The following is a 5,626-nucleotide window of genomic DNA, read 5'->3' on the forward strand; positions in this document are numbered from 1 at the left end:
AAGAGGGGAAGAAGAGAAAGGAGAGGGAAAGAGAGAATGTGGAAAGAGAGAGGGCGAAAGAGAGGGAAAAGAGAGGGAAAGAAGGGGGAAAGTAAGAGGGGGAAAGAGAAGAGGGGGAAAGAGAGAGGTGAAGAGAGAGAAAGAGGGGAAGAGATGAGGGGGAAATAGAGAGGGGGAAAAGAGAGAGGGGAAAAGAGAGGGTGAAAAAGAGAGGGGGAAAGAGAAGGGAAGAGATAGGGGGAAAGAGAGAGTGGAAAAGAGAGAGGGGAAAAGAGAGGGGAAAAGAGAGAGGGGAAAAGAGACAGGGAGAAAGAGAGTAAGAGAACGAGACAGAGAAAAATAAGAGATAGAAAGAAAGAAAAAGAGAGCTTAAATACCTATGTTATCCTCTCACTCCACACTTCCTTCCCTCTCCCTCCATTCATCATTCTCCTTCCTTCTCTCTCCCTCCATTCATTCTCCAGGCTCCTCTCTCCTCCTCTCTTCCTTTTCTCCCTTCATCATCCCACCTCGTCCACCAATCAACAGTCTATTCCACCGCTAACATCTGCTCCGGATTTCACCACGTTTCCACTGGACAGGCCAGCCAGACGGTCAACATTGTGCTAGCTAGTGGCTATATCTAGTAGCTAGCACAACCACTGCTTCCACCAATGCTAATAGCTGCTAATACAGTGATGCTATTCCAAATCAAATCAACGTTTATTTTTGTCACGTGTGTCGAATACAACAGGTGTAGGTAGACCTTACAGTGAAATGCTTACTTACTAACCAACAGTGCAATTTTTAAGTAACAAATAGGTACAGTTGAAGTCGAAAGTTGAAATACACCTTAGCCAAATACATTTCAACTCAGTTTCTCACAACTCCTGACATTTAATCCTAGTAAAAATTCCCTGTCTTAGGTCAGTTAGGATCACCACTTTATTTTAAGAATGTGAAATGTCAGAATAATAGTAGAGAATGATTAGATCCAATCTGAATGATTTATTTCAGATTGGATCTATTTCATCACATTCCCAGTGGGTCAGAAGTATACATACACTCAATTAGTATTTGGTAGCATTGCCTTTAAATTGTTTAACTTGGGTTAAACGTTGCGGGTAGACTTCTACAAGCTTCCCACAATAAGTTGGGTGAATTTTGGGCCATTCCTCCTGACAGAGCTGGTGTAACTGAGTCAGGTTTGTAGGCCTCCTTGTTCGCACACGCTTTTTCAGTTCTGCCCACAAATTTTCTATAGGATTGAGGTCAAGGCTTTGTGATGGCCACTCCAATACCTTGACTTTGTTGTCCTTAAGCCATTTTGCCACAACCTTGGAAGTATGCTTGGGGTCAGTGTCCATTTGGAAGACCCATTTGCGACCAAGCTTTAACTTCCTGACTGATGTCTTGAGATGTTGCTTCAACATAACCACATAATTTTCCTACCTCATGATGCCATCTATTTTGTGAAGTGCACAAGCCCCTCCTGCAGCAAAGCACCCCCACAACATGATGCTTCACGTGCTTCACGGTTGGGATGGTGTTCTTCGGCTTGCAAGCCTCCCCCTTTTTCCTCCAAACATAACAATGGTGATTATGGCCAAACGGTTCTATTTTTGTTTCATCAGACCAGAGGACATTTCTCCAAAAAGTACGATCTTTGTCCCCATGTGAAGTTTCTAACCGTAGTCTGGCATTTTTATGGCGGTTTTGGAGCAGTGGCTTCTTCCCTGCTCAGCGTCCTTTCAGGTTATGTCGATATAGGACTCGTTTTACTGTGGATATAGATACTTCTGTACCTGTTTCTTCCAGCATCTTCCCAAGATCCTTTGCTGTTGTTCTGGGATTGATTTGCACTTTTCGCACCAAAGTAAGTTCATCTCTAAGAGACAGAACGTGTCTCCTTCCTGAGCGGTATGACAGCTATGTGGTCCCATGGTGTTTATACTTGCGTACTATTGTTTGTACAGATGAACGTGGCACCTTCAGGCATTTGGAAATTGCTCCCAAGGATGAACCAGACTTGTGGAGGTCTACAATTCTTTTTCTGAGGGCTTGGCTGATTTCTTTAGAGTTTGAAGGTAGGCCTTGAAATACATCCACAGGTACACCTCCAATTTACTCAAATGATGTCAATAAGCCTATCAGAAGCTTCTAAAGCCATGACATCATTTTCTGGAATTTTCCAAGCTGTTCAAAGGCACAGTCAACTTAGTGTATGTAAACMTCTGACCCACTGGAATTGTGATACAGTGAATTATAATGGAAATAATCTGTCTGTAAACAATTGTTGTAAAAATGACTTGTGTCATGCACAAAGTAGATGCCCTAATCGACTTGCCAAACTATAGTTTGTTAATAAGAAATTTGTGGAGTGGTTGAAAAACGAGTTTTAGTGACTCCCACCTAAGTGTATGTAAACTTCCGACTTCAACTGTATTATGTGAACAATAGATAAGTAAAAAAATAAAAACAACAGTAAAAAGACAGTGAAAAATAACAGTAGCGAGGCTATAACAGTAGCAAGGCTATATACAGGCACCGGTTAGTCGGGCTAATTGAGGTAGTATGTACATGGAGGTATGGTTAAAGTGACAATGTATATATGATAAACAGAGTAGCAGCAGCGTAAAAGAGGGGTTGGTGAGTGGTGGGTATCGGAACAAAATGCAGATAGTCCAGGTAGCCAATGTGCGCGGGGGCCCGTTAGTCGGGCTAYTTGAGGTAGTATGTACATGAATGTATAGTTAAAGTGACTATGCATATATGATATACAGAGAGTAGCAGCAGCGTAAAAGAGGGGTTGGGGGGGACAATGCAAATAGTGCTAACTACTGCTAACTAAAATGCGATTTCACCGCTTTTCACTGGAAAGCCCAACCAGACAGTCAGGTACAGCAGCTGAATCCCAACACTCTAAAACGCCTTTTCCTCCTCACCTGCATAAACTTAGTTCACCTCTTCCCAACCTTTCAGCTTCTACCTTTCCCTGACTCATTCACACTGCAAACTAACTCAACCTCTCAACCTCTCAATGTTCCTGAGTGGATGCAATCTATTACCCTTTTCACACTCTCCTGCTGACCTGAGACATACTGTGCTGGCTCAGATGTTGTCCTTTCCAGCAACGACGGTGGATGAGTAACCAGGCCAGCACAGTACAGCTCAGCTGTTGCTCAGCTCGGTAGTGTGAAAGGGGCCTAGTTCTCTGGTGACCCGTGTGCCGTGCATTCTGTATGTGTTTGATTGAACACAGGTCAGTTCCTATGTTATATTAGGGAACTTGTCTAACACAACGCAGAACTCACAGTAAAACAACACAGAGAGTAGAGAGCAGGAGGAGGACGGATATCTCATGGTGTGTGTGTGTGGTGTGTACGCGAGAGAGAGAACAAGAGAGAGAGAGACAGACATACAGAAAGGAAGAAAGAGAGAGAAGGTCTTCACAGACACAGAAGATAAAACCTTCTAATGACTGTTCAGAATGAAGAAGAGTTGTTCATTCCTATTGTAGAATCCCATTCGGACGGCAGACTCGCACAACAAACATTCCACATACATTAAGTTCATGCATGAGTACATTACTATATGAAGTACTAAAATTCCACCATCCCATTCATCTTTAACATCAAATAACGTCAAACCATAGAGTTTGTATAGGGGAGAGCACTTGGCCCAAATCTGTTTTTATCATGGGCCCCTGCTGCACCGAGGAGGCCATTACATCTCTATGCGTGAAACTGAAAACCAGCTACAACGCAGTGTGTTGTGTGTGTGTGTGTGTGTGTGTGTGGTGTGTGTGTGTGTGTGTGTGTGTGTGTGTGTGTTGTGTGTGTGTGGTGTGTGTGTGTGTGTGTGTGTGTGTTGTGTGTGTGTGTGTGTGTGTGTGTGTGTGGTGTGGCATGGCAGAGTGTAATGGAGTCAGTGTGCCCAGACTAATGCCCATTGCCAGAGGGATACAGGCAGCAGATGTGCCCAGCCATGTCCACACTCTACCACCCTGGCCCTCTCTTCTGTGAACAGTACTACTATGCCAGATACCAACTCACAGCCAAGTCAACACCCTTCCACACACACGGAGGCGCACATGCACGCACACGCGCATGCACACACACACAAGGTATGAGAAATCGTGTGCACACACAATCAAGCAAGTATGCACGCACACACACACTCCGCCAATGGCACAAACACTCTAAAGCATTGCCTGCAGAGAGTTTCACCCTGATGCACCACTAAATGTAGAGACGGTACAGTATCTCTTCTAAAGTTATCATCTGTGTCTGACTCTGAACGGACAACAAAAAAAGAACAGAAAGTGAATATACCCCCCGATGCCAATCCATCTGTACTGCCTAAACACTCCTGACTTTTATGGAAGTGTTGCATTTGAGATATGAGTCACCTGTTCTATTGTCACACGGTGGGTATTGAGGGCCATTTCAACGCACAAAAGATGCCTGTGCTTTAGAAGAAAAAAGGTACAGCTGGCTTCTCCATAGTCCACAAACAGGGTACTGAGTGTGGTGTGTGTGTGTGTGTGTGTGTGGTGTGTGTGTGTGTGTGTGCGTGCGTGCGTGCGTGCGTGCGTCGTGCGTGCGTGCGTGCGTGTGTTCTTTGTCAGGAGAAAGCAGGACAAAGGAGGTCAGAGAGGAAGTGAGAAAGAGAGAAAGAAAGGTAGAAATGGGACGAATAAAGTGTTGTGTTGCAGTAGGAAGGTTATCCTCTCAACAAAGATACGTCATGTGGTGGATTAATGACAGTAGACTCATGAAACGAGTTATCTTGTCTACCTTGTACTGTATGTTTTGTACTCACTCATGTACATGCCATTACTGTAGACAGGCAGGCGCGCACACACCCACACCGATTCTAGCTCTGGCTTTTAAAGAGGTAAGTAACACATGACCACTCATGTCACACATAGACAATCTATAATGACGGATATTAAGATCTAAATGACAGATATTAAGATCTAAATGACAGACATTAAGATCTAAATGACAGATATTAAGATCTAAATGACAGACTTAAGATCTAAATGACAGATATTAAGATCTAATGACAGAATCAGATCTAAATGACAGATATTAAGATTAAATGACAGATATTAAGATCTAATGACAGATATTAAGATCTAAATGAAGATCTTAGATCATAAATGACAGATATTAAGATCTAAATGACAGATATTAAGATCTAAATGACAGATAATTCGATCTAAATGACAGATATTAAGATCTAAATTCAGATATTAAGATGTAAATGAACAGATCTTAAGATCTAAATGACAGATCTTAAGATCTAAATGACAGATATTAAGATCTAATGACAGATTTTAAGATATTAAGATCTAAATGACAGACACAATCTAAATGACAGATATTAACATATAATGACAGATTATTAACATCTAAATGACAGAAACATCTAAATGACAGATGTTAACATCTAAATGACAGATTTAATCTAAATCAGATATCATAAATGACAGATATTAGATCTCTAATGACAGATATTAAGAAGATCATAAATGACAGATATTAAGATCTAAATGACAGATATTAAGATCTAAATGACAGATATCTAACATCTAAATGAGACAAACAACATCTAAATGACAGATTATTAGCGGTTATAC

The sequence above is a fragment of the Salvelinus sp. IW2-2015 genome, unplaced genomic scaffold (assembly GCF_002910315.2).
Source record: "Salvelinus sp. IW2-2015 unplaced genomic scaffold, ASM291031v2 Un_scaffold963, whole genome shotgun sequence".
Lineage (NCBI taxonomy): Eukaryota > Metazoa > Chordata > Actinopteri > Salmoniformes > Salmonidae > Salvelinus > Salvelinus sp. IW2-2015.